Source organism: Mauremys reevesii, linkage group 27 (genome assembly GCF_016161935.1).
Source record: "Mauremys reevesii isolate NIE-2019 linkage group 27, ASM1616193v1, whole genome shotgun sequence".
In the NCBI taxonomy this organism is placed as follows: Eukaryota; Metazoa; Chordata; order Testudines; family Geoemydidae; genus Mauremys; species Mauremys reevesii.
Genome location: NC_052649.1, coordinates 1,316,511 through 1,332,785, shown reverse-complemented (window position 1 = coordinate 1,332,785; position 16,275 = coordinate 1,316,511). Strand labels below are relative to the sequence as shown.

Below are 16,275 nucleotides of genomic sequence, written 5' to 3'. Positions count from 1 at the left end.
CGGGGCTCGCCGCTAATCCGGGGGCGGAAGAAGCCAGGGGGCGCCGGACCGCGGCGGGGGATGGGAGGAGGGAGCCCCGGACCGTCCAGTGTGGGGGGTCCTGTCCCCCCCTTTCCCTGCGCCCGGGAGCGGGGCTGCGCGTGGGGTGTGAGCCGTGTACAGCGCCGGATCCCCCCACCCCAGGGTCTCAGTGGGACCGAGGGTCCCTTCTGATCTCGCCCCCCAGCCCCCCCTCCCATATCTCTTCTCCCCCAGCGCCTCTGCCCGGTGCCCTGCGGCTGGGGTCAGTGTCCCTCCCGCTGGGCGCCCCCTCCCCCACGGACAGCACTTGAGGGCGCTCGGTTACTTCTAGGGCGGATCAAGGAGCCCCGGGGCCAGGCCATGGCTGCTTAAGCCGGAGGTTACAGGGAGAGAAGTCGGGGGGCGGGTGGTGACCACCGCGCCCTTCCCCCACTGCTCAATGGGAGAGGGGCCTGGCTAGGGGGGGTCCCTGGAGGGCGGGTTGGATCCTGGCAGGGAAAAGGCGGAAAACCACTGTGCTAGGCACATTCCAGCTGTGACCTTCGTTCCCTGCCCTCTCCCCTCATCCCAGTCCCTGCTCCCCGCCAGGGGAAGGGGCGGCTGGCTGGGCATGGCACAGGGCTGCTTTGCCTGCAGATCAGCCAGTCTCAGCACAGAAATATCCCCCATCCCCACCCACAAGGGTTTCCAAGTAACTCAGGGCTCCCAGGTCCCTGGAGCAGCCCATAGTCTTAATCACTGATCTCCTTTACGGTAAAAGCAACAAAGAGTCCTGTGGCACCTTATAGACTAACAGACGTTCTGCAGCATGAGCTTTCGTGGGTGAATACCCACTTCTTCAGATGCAAGTGGTGGAAATTTCCAGGGGCAGGTTTATATATGCAAGCAAGAAGCAAGCTAGAGATAACGAGGTTAGTTCAATCAGGGAGGATGAGGCCCTGTTCTAGCAGTTGAGGTGTGAAAACCAAGGGAGGAGAAACTGGTTCTGTAATTGGCAAGCCATTCACAGTCTTTGTTTAATCCTGAGCTGATGGTGTCAAATTTGCAGATGAACTGGAGCTCAGCAGTTTCTCTTTGAAGTCTGGTCCTGAAGTTTTTTTGCTGCAGGATGGCCACCTTAAGATCTGCTATTGTGTGGCCAGGGAGGTTGAAGTGTTCTCCTACAGGTTTTTGTGTATTGCCATTCCTAATATCTGATTTGTGTCCATTTATCCTTTTCCTTAGAGACTGTCCAGTTTGGCCGATGTACATAGCAGAGGGGCATTGCTGGCATATGATGGCATATATTACATTGGTGGACGTGCAGGTGAATGAACCGGTGATGGTGTGGCTGATCTGGTTAGGTCCTGTGATGGTGTTACTGGTGTAGATATGTGGGCAGAGTTGGCATCGAGGTTTGTTGCATGGGTTGGTTCCTGAGCTAGAGTTACTATGGTGCGGTGTGCAGTTACTGGTGAGAATATGCTTCAGGTTGGCAGGTTGTCTGTGGGCGAGGACTGGCCTGCCACCCAAGGCCTGTGAAAGTGTGGGATCATTCTCCAGGATGGGTTGTAGATCCCTGATGATGCGCTGGAGGGGTTTCAACAGCTTCCACCCCACCATCAACCTCAGCCTGGACCAATCTACACGGGAGGTCCACTTCCTAGACACTACGGTGCAAATAATTGATGGACACATTAACACCACCCTATACCGAAAACCTACCGACCGCTATGCCTACCTTCATGCCTCCAGCTTCCATCCCGGGCACACCACAAGATCCATTGTCTACAGCCAAGCACTGAGGTACAACCGCATCTGCTCTAACCCCACAGACAGAGACCAACACCTACAAAATCTCCACCAAGCATTCTCAAAACTACAGTACCCGCACGAGGAAATAAGGAGACAGATCAACAGAGCCAGACGTGTACCCAGAAGCCTCCTACTGCAAGACAAACCCAAGAAAGAAACCAACAGGACTCCACTGGCCATCACATACAGTCCCCAGCTAAAACCCCTCCAGCGCATCATCAAGGATCTACAACCCATCCTGGAGAATGATCCCACACTTTCACAGGCCTTGGGTGGCAGGCCAGTCCTCGCCCACAGACAACCTGCCAACCTGAAGCATATTCTCACCAGTAACTGCACACCGCACCATAGTAACTCTAGCTCAGGAACCAACCCATGCAACAAACCTCGATGCCAACTCTGCCCACATATCTACACCAGTAACACCATCACAGGACCTAACCAGATCAGCCACACCATCACCGGTTCATTCACCTGCACGTCCACCAATGTAATATATGCCATCATATGCCAGCAATGCCCTCTGCTATGTACATCGCCAAACTGGACAGTCTCTAAGGAAAAGGATAAATGGACACAAATCAGATATTAGGAATGGCAATACACAAAAACCTGTAGGAGAACACTTCAACCTCCCTGGCCACACAATAGCAGATCTTAAGGTGGCCATCCTGCAGCAAAAAAACTTCAGGACCAGACTTCAAAGAGAAACTGCTGAGCTCCAGTTCATCTGCAAATTTGACACCATCAGCTCAGGATTAAACAAAGACTGTGAATGGCTTGCCAATTACAGAACCAGTTTCTCCTCCCTTGGTTTTCACACCTCAACTGCTAGAACAGGGCCTCATCCTCCTGATTGAACTAACCTCGTTATCTCTAGCTTGCTTCTTGCTTGCATATATAAACCTGCCCCTGGAAATTTCCACCACTTGCATCTGAAGAAGTGGGTATTCACCCACGAAAGCTCATGCTGCAGAACGTCTGTTAGTCTATAAGGTGCCACAGGACTCTTTGTTGCTTTTACAGATCCAGACTAACACGGCTACCCCTCTGATACTTGACTCCTTCACGGTGACCTTCCCGGAGCACCCCCCCCCCGACTATAATCAGCCCCCCCGCCCATGAGCGGAGGACCGTGGCCACGGAGGGGATTTTGATTTGAATTAGGCACAACTTTCCATGCATGAAATTGGTCGAAGAGGATTTACAGGCTGGCGTTGAGCAGGGGAGTTCCCATGAATATTCCGGCCGCGCCTCGCCAATACTCTCATCACAGGGAAACACACAATCGCCAGCCTCGGATGACAGCTCGTGATACAAAGCAGTGACCAGGGAGCCGGGCCTGCTCATTGTACCGTGGGAACTTGAGCCAGAGGAAAGGAAGGAGATTTCAAAGCCCATTGCAGAGTGTGGCTGCCGCTTTTATCTGTGGCGCTCATGAAATCTGACCTTCCCCCCCGCAGAGAAAACTTGTTCCACGGTTGAAAACTCATTTTCTCCAGTCCAATTTCCACAGCCGTCTGAGTCATGATTCACGGTGATTTATTGAGGAGACATTGTTCTGTATCACAGGGCTGCAGCTTCATAGTCTGGGCAGAACTGGGGGGGGGGGGCTGGGAGTCAGGGCTTCTGGGGGTCTGTTTTCTCACTGATGGGCTGAGAGAATTTAGGGGAAATTTCTCCGTACCTCAGCTGCCCCGTCTGTAAAATAGGGATAACACTCACCACGGTTTTCAAAGGCACTGTTGAGATTCTTGGATGCAAGGTGCTGTAGGAGAAGGCAAAGTGTTATGATGTATTAATAGGGTCCTTAGACAATCGAATGAAGACAGGCTGAGTTTGTTGTCTCCCACATTTTTCTTCTTTTTGTGCAAGCCAATACCGGATGTTTAAAAAATGAACCCAATGAACACATTTATTAATAATAAATAATAATAAAATTATTATGGTAGCACCTAGTGGCCACAATCAGTCAGGGCCCCATTAGATTCCAATGCCAGAAGGGACCCCTGTGATCCCCTAGTCCAGGGGTCGGCAACCTTTCAGCAGCGGGGTGCCGAGTCTTCATTTATTCACACTAATGTAAGGTTTCGCATGCCAGTCATACATGTTAACGTTTTTAAACGGTCTCTTTCTATAAGTCTATAATATATAACTACACTATTGTTGTATGTAAAGTAAATAAGGTTTGTAAAATGTTTAAGAAGCTTTGTTTAAAATTAAATTAAAATGCAGAGCCCCCCCAGACCAGAAGGGCCGGCTTTATGAACAGCGGAGCCTGATTTGAATACCCAGCGGTGGTCCGGGGCTTCGGCGGCACTTCGGCAGTGGGGGGTCCGCTCCGGGTCTTCTGCGGCACCGAAGGACCCCCCGCCACCAAAATGCTGCCAAAGCCCTGGAGCAGACACCCTCCCCCGCCGCTGAAATGTCGCTGAAGCCCCAGAGCTGACCTCCCCCTACACAGCCAGGTAAGTAAAAAAAACATTAAAAATTAAAAGGGCCCTCTTGAGCGTGGGGCCCAATTCCAGGGAATCAGGGGAATCAGCTTAAAGCCGGCCCAGTGGACCAGTGACCAGGACCCAGGCACTGTGAGTGCCACTGAAAATCACCTCGCACGCCGCTTTTGAGACCCGTGCCATAGGTTGCCTACCCCTACCCTAGTCTAACTGCCTGTATAACACAAGCCAGAAGATTTCCCTTAGTTAATTCCTGCGTGAAGTCAAATAGTTCGTGGTTGAACAAGAATGGATCTTTTAGAAAAACTTCCAGCCACGATTTAAAGATTTCCAGGGATGGAGAATCCACCACAGCTCTGGAAAATTGTTCCATTGTTAATGACCCTTCACATTCAGAATGCATGCCTTGTTTCCAATCTGAAGTTGTCTACCTTCAGCTTGCAGCCATTGGCTCTTGTTCTGCCTTTGCTAGACTAAAAACCCCTCTCTCACATTTATGTTCCCCATGTAGGTACTTCCAGACAGACCGAGTCACCCCTTAACTTTCTCTGTGATAGCTCCTTGAGCCTCTCATGGTAAGGCAGGCTTGCCAATCCTCTCATCATTCTTGTGGCTCTTCTCTGAGCCCTCTCCAGTTCTCCAACATCCTTCTTGAGGTGTGAACACCAGAACTGGACCAGTCGCAAACACTAGGAAATGTTCACACATTAAATGAATGAAATAGTCCCTGTCCCAAAGAGCTAGCCACCTAAGGCTCTGATTCAGGAAAGCAATCAAACCCGTGTTTAATTCCATCCCTAGTCAGGACAGCTCTTAAAGACGTGCTTAAATAAATTCCAGGGACTTAAGCATGTATGTAAAATTAAACCGGTGCTTAAGAGTTGTCCAAAATAGGGATGCTTTCTTGGGTTGGGGCTAATGGGCTTGGTCTTGCTCCCATTCACGTCAATGGAAAAAATCCCATTAACTTTAATTGTGCAGGATCAGACTTTTTTTTCTGATCTCCTTTCCTTGGTATCTGTTCTCTTTCTGTCTCTCTCTGGCTTCTTACTTCTCTTCCTGCCTCCTCCTCTCCCTTCTCCACATCTTTCTGGAGAGGGAAAGCATAAGTAGGAACCAGTCTGATTTCTGTTGTAAACAAAATCCTCCAGCTTATCAGTGATCTCTTCCTAGCTCACTAAAGTAAATGGCTAAAGAGCCATGCGTGGGGCCGTGAAAGCCAGTGCAAGCCAAGCACTGTTTAGTTTGGGAGGAAAGATAACAAAGAGGGTCAGAGGGTTCCAAATAATACAGGCAGGATGTAAAATATTTGCCTACTGCAGGGAGTGATCGTCCATACTGAATATGGAACACGCGTTGCCATATTTACGGTAGCTGAGATAGTTACGGAACAAGGAAATGTGGGGGAGGCGTATTTAGCTGTGAGTACACGTATTTAAATAATAAGACCTAGATTTTTAAAGGCATTTGGGTGTTGCTCTGCTCAGCCTTGCAGCAGCTGACTGATTTAGGAGCCTAAGACCCTCTTTCAAAAGTGACATGACAACGTATTCGCTATGGCCCAGATCCTCGAAGGGATTTAGGCACCCAACTCCCCTCCATTTCACTAGCTGTTAGGAGCCTGGCTATCTTTAAGGGTCTGAACTTATGTTCCTTTTAACCCTTGGCCACTAAGGCTGGGTCACACCCAGGAAAACTATGTTGATTGGGGTGTGATTTTTTTACTGACATAGTTATAAAGGTACAACCGCAAGGGTGGATGTAGCTATACTGGTATAAAGGGGCCTTGAACTAGAATAGCCTCTTAACCTTCCCAGTATAACCAGTATAAGTTAGTCCACACTGAGCGGATTGTACCATGTTAGATAGTTAAGGCCATACAGCTTTTAGAAGCCCTGAGGGTGTCCCCCAGATTCTCAGTCATCTCGCAGCAGGGTGCTGCTTTGAGATGTACATGTTGATCCAATGGGAACTAGATTTCCCCTCCCCCAAACTCTCTCCAGGATCTGGGACAGGCTGTTTCCAGGATCACTCAGCACACAGCTGGGGGAATCAGTCAAGGGGTTGATGCCAACTCCGCTTTCACACCCTCGCCTCCCCCGGTCTTGGAGCTGAGAAGTTTCCAGTGTGGGTGTTGCTCCAGTGCCCTGGGGCCTTTGATATGAACGCAGCTCCACAGAGGCAGTCAGCAGGAAAAAAATCCCCTTGTAGTTTTTTTAACTAATCAGCCATCTCTGCATTAGAATCAAGTTTGGATGCTTGCCTGGTTCACAGGGTTTTTCAAGCCTTTCCCCACCATCCGCTGTATTTTATAAACCAGGTGCCTGTGAATTGACAGGCTCCACACCTCCCCCAGAACATACTCTAGCCCATGTAGCTTCCCATCACAGTTCCCCACACTGCCCCTAGCCAACAGACCTCACTCCTGTGCTGGAGAAGCAAGTTCAGGTTCCAGGGCCCATCCAGTCACTGGCCTCTCTGCTGAGGCTTCTCATGAGGGCACCGTCAGTAACACACCTGGGGTCCTACATAAAAGTCACAAGCACCTAATGGAGGAAGGCAACCAATTCCCACTGCAAGTCAGCAGGAACTGGACACTTAGTGAAGTGCTTTTGACTGCTCAGCCATTCCTCACTCCAGAGCCTACTGGCCCTCTGACAATCATAGATTATTAGGAACCTCAGGAGATCATCTACTCCAACCCCCTGCTCAAAGCAGGACCCATCCCCAAATGGCCCCCTCAAGGATTGAACTCACAACCCTGGGTTTAGTAGGCCAATGCTCAAACCACTGAGCTATCCCTCCCTGTCTACTCTAACCCCAGGTGAATAGACTCCCAGCCTCACCCAGCCCCCATTTATACCCCTCTCCTGTGAATCATCCCTTGATGCCATTCAGCTGCGGCCGATGATCCCCAGCACCTGTCTGCAAGGCTGTCCCCCAGAACAGGGCTGCCTGCAGCTCAGCAAGGGCAAACTGCCCTGTTACATTCTCCGGTGCTTTTGAAGTCTGCTAAGACATAGGTTGAGACCTACCCACTTGTTTCACTTTAGCCACCAACCGGCTGCCAGAAGGCTGTGGCTTTTGGTCACCTAGGCTTGAAATGGCATTTTCTTTTCTTCGCGCTGGTAAGGAAATTCAGCCTTCTCAGACCAAAGAGAATTTTGCCTTCAAAGGGCTTTTTTAAAAATTGTGTCCTTGCCCCTTTCAAAAAAAAAATCTCCTTTATGACAAAGTCGTGACAGTTGATGTGTTTTTGTTTTAAAGAGGGTTTTTTTTCTCTTAGCTTTAAAACATCAGGCATATTAACCCCGTCTCCCCCTGACTTTGCTGGAGCACTGGTGGGAGGTCTCCCAGATGTTTATGATAGGCACTTGCTCTCAGCTGGTGCTGAGCTTTCAACAAAGATACCCTGTCTCCAAAATGTTCAGGGGGTGTAGTGGTTAAATAGAGATGGCTGGAGGGATAGCTCAGTGGTTTGAGTATTGTCTTACTCAACCCACAATTATGAGTTCAATCCTGGAGGGGGGCATTTAAGGATCTGGGGCAAAAATCTGTCTGGGGATTAGTCCTGCTTTGAGCAGGGGTTAGATTAGCTGAGGTCCCTTCCAATCCTGATATTCTGTGATTTTTCTGTCACAGGCTTTTTGGGCTTAAAAATTGTTCTTGTTTTTTAACAATACAATTTTTTTCATATTTTCTATATTTTTTTAATCAAAGTGAAATGAGAGAAAACATTCATTTCAATTTGATATGAAACAAAAATACCTTTTTTTATTACTTTGTCCCCTTTTCTCCTCCCTTTTCACTGGCAAAAACCAATAGCAATGAATGCCTGGCTCTCATACAGAGCTTTCTATTAGTAGATCTCAAATCACTTTCCAAAGAGGCCAGTATAATGATCCTCGTTTTACAGGTGGGGAAACTGAGGCACAGAGAGGCCAAATGACTTGCCTAAGGTCACCGAGCCAGGCCAGTGGCAGGGCCTGGAGTCGAACCAAGTCCAGCCAGCCCCAAGATTAACAAATAACCAAACAAAAGCCACCACCCTTCTCCTCCTCTTCCTCTCAATTTTCACGCACTTGACTCTTACTAGATCCTTGTTTCATTAGCTCTCCAGTCACTACAGAATTTTCCAGGGCAGATAAAACCTGAAATTGCTAATGTAAAAAATCAGCAGGAAAGAAAACCTTTTTTAAAATAAACAAACCACCCCCTTCTCAGGGCTTCTGTCTCCATCCTAGAGACGTGAAAAAAGGCACAAGCTTCTTTCTTTCTTTCTTTCTTTCCGAGCTGCCTTTAAATGAACTCTCTGATTTCTCTGGGGTGCTTTTAAATGACTCAGGAGCCTAGACCCAGTGGATTGCACTCTCAGCCTGATTCTCCCGTCACCTACACCCGTGCCAGGCAAGAGTAACTCCATTGAAGTCAATAGAGTCAATCTGGTAGGCCAGGGGCATGGGGGATTAAAGAGAAGGCAGAGATTTAGGCAAGCCCCTCACTATTTCTGCTTGAGTCTCTTCCATGGCTGAAGCAGGCTCTCGTGAGTCCAGTGACAGCACAGGCGGACGATTACCTCTGCCCGGTGACTTATTGGTGTCTCTGGCCTGTCAGTGGCACTCGGAACAGCCTGTCAGGCTGCGTGATGGAGGATGTCATCTCCCCGGAATAGTCTCCCAGCAGATTAACTCATCCTTCCAAGACAGGAGCCCATTCATCAGAGGGGAGCCGTGGGGGCAGGGATGACATTGGACTGGAGTGCTGAAGATAAGGGCAAGAAAACACTGATCTTTTCATTTTGCATGAGTCAGAGGCCCCCTCATAAACCCCATCACCTGGCCCAGTTCCCCGCAACGTGGGTCACAAATATCTCAGTCCTTGAACCCTCTGGCTCCTTCCATCAGAGGCTCTCAGGCTTCAAAGCACTTTACAATCACCCATGAATTAAGCTGCCCAACACCCCTGTGAAGCATAATTATCCCCTTTTTGCTGGTGGAGAAACTGAGGCACAGCTAAGTGCTATGGCATCCCCAGGTCACACAACGAGTCTGTCTCAGGGCTGGGAATAGAGGCCACAAGTCCTGCCTCCTGCTCTAACCATCTTCCTGCAAAATCCCATGAAACAATCCATTCTGTTGAATAAAACACAAGCATCGTTATTGTCTTTAATTAGCGGTGGGGTTGTTACTGCCCATCGATACTGCAGTAACGCCTAGAGGCCAAGCAGGTCTTTGTCATTCTGACTCCCACAGGGAGGGTCCTTTCCAGGTGACAGCGCGGGAGGGGGGAATTTGTATGTTGGGGGCATCCCATACCATCCACAAATGAACCCTGGGTGAAACCCAATCTTCCATGCTGCACAGAACTGGGAGAAGTAGCATCAAGTGCTTCCACTACATGCTCCATTGTCAAGCAGTAAAAACTGAATTGCTTTTGAATCCAAAGCAATTTTCTTTCTTCCACTGCCACTTACAAGGCCGCGGAGCAGAAAGCTCTTATCAGTGCAAATGAGAGTGCAGCGTGCTGGAGTTCAAGGATCCACACGCTGGGACTGCAAACCTCTTCCCGAGCCAGCTCGTCAGACGGTCCCATATTATGCTGTGTTGTGTGAGAGAGGCAGGGTCAAGGCCAGATGAATATTTAGCTGACTACTGGCTCTTGAATCCCAAGCAGACTCCAGCATCTTCAATGCCCCCGGATGTTGTGTTTGTAGCAAGCACAATAGCCCAGTTTCTGACCTCATGTGGTGTCAGTGTGAATTCAGGTTGTTACTAATGAATGTCCTCTGGATTTACAGGGGTGGAACTGAGATCAGAATCTGGCTGTTTACACACACACACATAAGAACATAAGAACATAAGAAAGGCCGTACCGGGTCAGACCAAAGGTCCATCTAGCCCAGTATCTGTCTACCGACAGTGGCCAATGCCAGGTGCCCCTGAGGGAGTGAACCTAACAGGCAATGATCAAATGATCTCTCTCCTGCCATCCATCTCCATCCTCTGACGAACAGAGGCTAGGGACACCATTCTTACCCATCCTGGCTAATAGCACACACTTCTCCACAACTTCCACATGGCAACCCCAGCATTTGGTCACATGACAGTCAGTAACAAGAAGCCAGCTTGAAAGCAATGCACTAGGGACCTTTGCTACCTGGCCTGTTTAGCTCCTCTTGCTGGGTGCAGGATTCTAAAGTCATTAGGATCAAATCTGCCCCCGCGGCTCTGAGCTCTCCGGTTCGCTTTGCACTTGGCTTCTGGCCTCCTGTGTTTGCTGTCGGGTCAGGATATCAGTGTCGATCAGGAATTTGATCACAGGCGAACTTACACCAGGGAAAGGGCTGATGAGAAAGGACATGAAGCAGCCGCCCAGCGCAGCTAAGGAGTTGCCTGGAGAAGATGCAGGGCATGCAGCGTGGCATTTCTCTCTGCACTGTGCTGTCGCATTTCATGCCGCATTGTGTTGCACAATTGTTTTGCACTATACTGTTGCAGCATTGCATGTCGTGCAGAGTTGCATTGCATGTAACTTTGCACGGGAATACTGCCCTGTGATGTAACGCAGATGGTGCTTGGCTTAGACCCCAGCTTCCCTTCTGTTCCTCTGCTAAATGAAATCAGGGGGTCCCCGCTCCCAGCCAGCTCCATGATGCCCTGGGTCCAAGCATTCCAGGCAAACACAGCCCAGGCCCCTGGGAGAGATGAGTGGGGACATCTGCTGGCCATGCGGAGAGTTACACCCCATAGCACACCTGACCGCTCCCAAACAGCTGGGAGCCCTGCACCCCCTCCCCTGTGGCCACATACCTGAGCTTTCCCTGTGGCAAAGGCGCCATGGGGGTGGCTCCTGCTTCTGACACAGCACATGGCCCCAGCACTGGGACCCAAATCTCCTCTTGCTTCTAGCGGTTGGCCAGGAGCGTAATTCCCCTGGGGCAGGTCCCACCCCTCTGCGGGGCTCTGAGACAGAAAGGGGCCTCACAAGGGGTTGAAAGAGCCCCCAGAGAATAGTCCAGCTCAGAGCCCTATGCCTCCCACTCCTGGCTCCCGGCATGGGGTGATGCCTGGGGTGCCCGCACTGGGGCTATGCTGGTCTGAGAAGCAGCCTCCCCCTCCTCTCTGTTGAGAGCCGCCGGGCTCCTCCCATGAGGCAGTCGCCCCTCCTGGGCCCGTGTGTGACTAACGCTGAAGAGCGACTGTTTCTGCCCGTGCCAGCAGTATTTCCCCATGAGCTCCTTGTCCCTGTGGGTGAGAGAATGTGAGGAATGTGGCACCACTCAGCCCTGGGCCCCCTCCCATTCCTGCCTTAGCTGGGGGGTCCTGTGTCTCGCCGCAGCCTAATAATAGAACCTCCAAACCGGGGCAATAGACCAGGCCCTGGCTGGCCCCTGGGTTGGGGAAGGCAATGGACTCAGCAGGGCCTTTGCTCATGTGGAGGAAGATGGGCCTGGATTAGGGGTAGCAGGTCTGGGGGAGGGATTTGTGTAGCCCCCCCGCCCACAGCCTAAACCTTCTCCTCAGTAGCCAGTGGCTGCACCATGGTGGCCTGTGGCCATGGCCAGCCCCAGGAACACGGGAGAAGGGGAATCTCTCCTGCAGCATTCGAGCTTCTGCACTGTGTCCTCTTCTGGGTGCAGAGGCCAAAGTAATAGAAATCAGAGACACGTGGGGCTGGAAGGGACTTCAAGGAGTCATCCTAGTCCCGGCCCCTGCGCTGAGGCAGGACCCAGTAAACCTAGACCATCCCTGACGGGGCATTTGTCCGCCCAGATCTTTAAAATCCTCCAGGGCTGGGGACCCCACGACCTTCCTGGGAAGCCCATTCCAGAGAGTTAGAAAGCTTTTCCTAATATCTAACTGAAATCTCCCTTGCTGGAGATTAAGCCCATTACTTTCAGTGGACATGGAGATTAATTGATTACTGTCCTTTTTCTAACAGCCCGTAACAGATTTGCAGACTGTTATCAGCCCCTCACCCCCCCAGTCTTTTCTCCCGAGGTCAGGTTCTCTGAACCTTTGATCATTTTTGTTGCTCTCTTCCGGCCTCTGTCTAATTTGTCCACATCTTTGCTAACCCAGTGCTCCAGCTGAGGCCTCCCCCGTGCCCAGCAGAGCGGGACAATGACCTCCCTCCCGTGTCTTACATCCACCACGCCTGTCCAGGCCAGAACGAGATTAACCTTTGTTGCACCTGCACCACAGTGTTGACGCATATTCAATTTGTGATCCACTATAACCCCCGGATCCTTTTCAGCAGCACGACCCTCCTCGCTGGCGAGTCCCCAGGGCAGAGTTACGCCTTTGATTTTTCCTTCCTAAGTGAAGGACTTTGCACTTGTCGGTATTGATTTTCCTCTTGGGCTTTCCGAAGGAGCCGTCACACTGGGGTCGAGTAGAACAGATCCCTCCCCACCCCCATGGAGCGAGGGCGGGAGGTGCCTGTGAAGCGGCTCTGCAGCCCGAGGGTTTGGAGTAGTGGCTTTTCTCACCGAAACCTCCCCGGAACCTGGCGATGGCACCAGGCTCCGGGCATTGCCTGGGTGAACGGGGCCGGGCGCAGTGGAGCTCCGCAGATCCTCTGAAGTCTTTTTGCAGCCAGCTGGAGTCCGCCCTAAGCCAGCCGTAACAACAGGGCCATGGGTGCCACTTGATGGGCCCTGCTCTTGGGAGGCAACATCAGGGTGCCCCGTAAACATCCAGCCTTTCCTACCCCTTCTTCCTTTAATCCTGCCAGCGAATTCCTCCCCCTTCAAAGACAACACCCCAGAGGATATTGGGGAGAGGAGAAATCACACACACACACACACACACACACACACACACACCGCCAACAGAGAAGGAGAAGTGAACCACACCCATGATCCTTAGGGGCATCATTTCAGGCTGTCCCAGAGCCAGCACCCGCATTGATCCAGGCCGTGCTCCAAGCACAGCTCAGCTAGATCCGGGGCCTTCTGCATCAAAGCCCTTGTCCAAGCTGAGTGCTCTGCAAGTCTAATGAGGGTGACCAGATGTCCCAATTTTATAGGGACAGTCCCGATTTTTGGGTCTTTTTCTTATATAGGCTCCTATTACCCCCCCAACCCCCGTCCTGATTTTTCACACCTGCGGTCTGGTCACCCTAAGTCTAATGGTGGACACCACTGCTTTCCCTGCTCCCTCTGCGGGGATTCAGGCTGCTAGCTGCATCCTCTTTATCCAGGCAGCTGGCCGTGTCCTCCCAGAGATTGTGGATTTCAGGAGGGAACGTAGCTGCTGTACAGAGCTGACCGACGCCACAAGCTTCCCAGGCACCGTTCCTCCACTGGCCCCCTCTCACTCGTGATCTGCCACCTCCACCCCCAGGCCTGCGTCAGTACCAGACATACTGGTGATGTGCACAACTTGGACAGCTGGCTTCAGCCACGAGATCCGTCCTCGTGGAGATGGACGCTGCCCTCCCCAGGTGAGAGGTGGATTTAACCAGCTGTGGAGCGTCGCCATCCTTCCCAATAATTCTGCTTCGGCTCCACAGGCACCTCCCCCGCCTGCCAGCAGCAACCCCCCCCGCATCCCAGCTGTCGTTCAGCTGGCAATAAAATGAAAAATGCGGCCCTGGGCAGCCTGCATGCCCCAAAGGGGCATTGCACGGAACATGCTGGAGAAGCTGCAGGGCATGCAGCGTGGCATTGCTCTGTGCACTGTGTTGTCACATTGTGTTGCACGATGGTATCACACTACACCGTTGTACCTTTGCACATGGTGCATTGCACGGCCTGTGACTTTGCACTGGAATGCTGTCCTGTGATGTAACACTGAGGCCACCACTGTGCTGCACTCATCAGTCTTGCATTAAAATGGCCATATGGTGGCACCCCTGTGGCACTGTTAATCAGCAGACTCCTGAAAATAATTGTCTGCTTAATCCCCAGGCTTCCCAGCTATTTCAGCAGCCCAGTCAGCAGACTCACTTTCTTACAAGAGAAGAGAGACACAGGCCTGGAGGCCTGGGCTGTGTCCCCCTCAGAAAAGGACTTGGTGTTGTTGGGGTGCAGTAATCTGGGTGAGTGGCACACAGCAAGGCAGGAAATTACCAACACCCCTGTTGTCAGCTTCTCTGCTTCCATTTCTCCCCTGAGATTGTGGGCCAGGGCCTGTCTCCTGCTGGAGATCAGGCAGAGTGCTGAAATTTACAAGAGCAATGTCTTCAATCCAGCTGTGTGATTAATAATTGCTTTTTAATTCACTGGCACTTTACGAGAAAAAACAACCAGTTGGGGTTGAACCAAAAACTAAATTTTTAGCAAATCAAACAATCATTGTAGGTCAAACAAAATGGTTTGTTTTGATTTCAGGCTTAAAAAAAAACAACCCACCACCCTACTCCCCAAACTATTTAGACTGACAGATTTTATTATTTTTTGGGAGTGGAGGGAGAAGCAGAGGGTTTGACATGAGCAATTCAGTGAAACCAACACAATTGGGGGGGGGGGTTGTCCAAAATCCACCTTCTCCAGTTGCCAACTCTTGTGATTTCATCATGAAATCTTCCTCTATTTGGTGTTTTCCCTAAAGCCCCAGTGCCTGGAGTCCTGTGATTTCATGAAAAGCTCAGCTTTCATTTAAAAGAAAAGAGGAAGATTCTAGCCCACCTGGTTGCCAAGAAAAGCTCGCAAACGTGACCCAAGTGCTCAAAGGCCAGAAAGCAAATAAAAAGAACCCACGGTTTATTCGTCAATTCCTGAGTTTTAAAGCAAACTTGTAATGTTTGCAGGTTTGGGGTTTGCAATTCAGCAAGCATCCTGCTCACAAGCTAAATACAGGGGAAGGACAGAACAAGACCACGCAGCCCACTCTGCAACATTGCCAGCTTTCATGATTTTATTACAAGTCTCATTTGGTGGCCCTCTTAAAGTCCCAGCTCCTGGAGTCCTGTGATTATGGGAGAAACTGAGCATTAAAAAAAATTAAGATTTTCTAGTGCCCCTGGGTTGCAGAGAGCTACAGCAGGGATTGTACAGAAGGACCCAGCAGGGATCAAATCTCTGAAAACCACAGGTCAAATTGGGCCAGCGCACAGCAGCTAGGAACATCAATATCTGGCTACATCTTGTGCCTCAGAGCTTTCATGAAGCAGAGCAGCCCTCCCTCCCCTTACACATAAAACCTTCAGCATGTGACTGGAGTGTAACTGAGGCAGTGACATCTGCTCAAGGCTGCAGCTGTGAGCAGGGCCAGCTGCCCTGACTTGTTTCATTGGTGCAATGGGTTTATTTTTAAAGCTTCCCCCCACCATCACCTTCAACTTTTATCGACTTATATTGTCACAGTGGCAGGAAGTGATGCGGGGGGAGGCATGAGACATTAACAATGTAATGACAGTAAAGGTTGAGATTCAAAGAGTTAGTTTTATAGCTGTTAAAATATAAGTTGTCGACATCACATGTTAAAATACAGAGTCAAGACCCTTAGCTCAAACTAACTGATTCGCAAGCAGCACTTCTCTTCCTTTGCCTTGCTGTAAATTCTGATGATCAGTGGAAATATTTTCCCCACCTGTTTGAGCCTGTGCAGCGAGACTGATGTTTCCCCAACAGTAACCAATAAGCCTTTGCTTTTTATAAGCCTCATACCACTTCTCTGGCAAGGATGGGCACCGCTCTCATCCCGGCACTCCTCCTCTGAATAGCAGCATTACCTTAGATGGGTTTCGGAGTCCAGGGCGCAGACCCTCCAGCTGTCTCTCTTAGGGAGTTTTTCCTCTTTACAGTAGTTAAAATAAATCATTAAAAAGGCAAAATATTTCTACAGTCCACAAGAGGTGGGGTCCCTGCAGGCCCACAGGGTGTGAGGAAGAAGCAGCCCCTGGGAGGAGAGCCAGATGCCTACTCCCTGGGCATCCAGATAACTGGGGTTCCAGGGCTCCAAAGCCAGCCGCTCCCATTCCTGACAGGGCTTCTGAGGCCAGAGCACTCTCCCCAGTAAGTAAGGGGAATGAGGCAGCCCTGTGTTCCAATCCTGCT

At 50.6% G+C, this 16,275-nt stretch overlaps 1 long non-coding RNA gene across 1 annotated transcript; it reads right to left on the bottom strand.

The window, feature by feature from the left end:
• Positions 1 to 2,989: 2,989 nt before the first annotated feature.
• Positions 2,990 to 16,275, bottom strand: LOC120392317. Its single transcript, XR_005591667.1, has 3 exons — positions 15,951 to 16,275; positions 8,848 to 9,032; positions 2,990 to 3,583 (listed from the first exon to the last, which is right to left on the bottom strand). It is a non-coding gene; the product is annotated as an uncharacterized LOC120392317 (long non-coding RNA).